The following is a 1,489-nucleotide window of genomic DNA, read 5'->3' on the forward strand; positions in this document are numbered from 1 at the left end:
TTTTTCTCGATGGGCTAACTGAAGATGTGTACAGTGTACACATGAACATTGTACAGTATATTTCCTAATCATATTTAAAGAAAATCCCGAATATTCTATGTTCAACTTGCTTTTAAAAATTCCAATGAAAATATTTATTTTCTATGACTCTTGAAAATTAATAAGAATATATTTTAAGAATTTTTATAAGTGTACAATTTTGTTTAATTGTATGATAGAGAATGTGTGCGTTTCTATGATTCTTTTGTGTACGCATTTTCTCCATAATAATAATCTATTCTCGCGTATTGCGTAACATATCGGCACTTTTCACATACATATATCAAAGCCTAGAAAAGATGCAAGGACTGATATAAAAACAAATATGGTCTCTTAAGCGCCCCCCCCCCCCACCCTGCCCTTGATAAATATTTATGGCGGAAAGAGGCTGTATAACTTTTATCAGATTTCTTCAGGGTTTAGAACAATAGATCCAAGGTGGGAGAAATCTTACCATGTTTTCATAATAGTCAATGTCTTCAACTAAAAATTATATAAGCTGAAACTTTTGAATCGTTAATCTCTTCCTTCAATCATTTCATAATTAGCTGATTAGCTCTCTTCGTGAACTTCCGTTTTATTCCCGGAAGTGAAATTAAATCCTTTAATTTTAAAGTTTATACTGTGAGATATTGATATTAAGTTCAGTTGGGAAAAGCTGAGTACTATACCAGACAAAGCTGTGAATTTTTGAATAGATGTTGGATGATATACTGATCCTCTGATTGGTAAATTTTTTTAAAAACTTTAATTTCGTTGTTTTTGTGAAGAAAAAAACAATGATTAAAAGTTTTTGCGCGCTTTGTCTGATAAAGAATGCACTAAAGTTGATTGATTGATATAAGTAAAAATAGAGAAAATTGTCAGAATTAAACACTTTCAAACTTATAAAAAAAATGTATTTGAAATTACGACAGCCTTCCACTTTAAGCAAAAAAACATGAGCACTTTTTAAGGCCTTATTTGAAGAAAAATTGACAATGCAACGTCCAAAATAATTTCGCGGTTTTAAATGCAAACTTTTTTGTAGCAAATTAAAAACACAATTTTTGGGATAAATATTAAAAATTGCTTCTCTTTTTTAGACAAGCAATTTCACGCTATTTATTTTCTAATTGTTTAAATAACGTTTTTCCTACATCACGCATCGTACGAATAACTTAAGATAAGTTTTGCAAATATTTGTATAGGGTTTAGGAATTGTATTTCATTGAAAAATATGAAGATTTAACTCAGAAACTGGATTCAATTTAAAAAATTGACGATTTATGTTTTAAGCACAAATGATTCATGAAAAAAAAGCTATTAAATGTAATTGTTTAATTAGAATTTTCAATAAATTTTTTTTTATATTTTCAAATAAAAAACTCTATGTACGGCCAGTTATAGTAAAGGGGCAGGTTATTGGGTCTCATAAATAAACTTTGCAAAGTGTAGGAGGAGGGGGGGG

Source organism: Eurytemora carolleeae, unplaced genomic scaffold, assembly GCF_000591075.1.
Source record: "Eurytemora carolleeae unplaced genomic scaffold, Eaff_2.0 scaffold218, whole genome shotgun sequence".
NCBI classification, from domain to species: Eukaryota; Metazoa; Arthropoda; class Copepoda; order Calanoida; family Temoridae; genus Eurytemora; species Eurytemora carolleeae.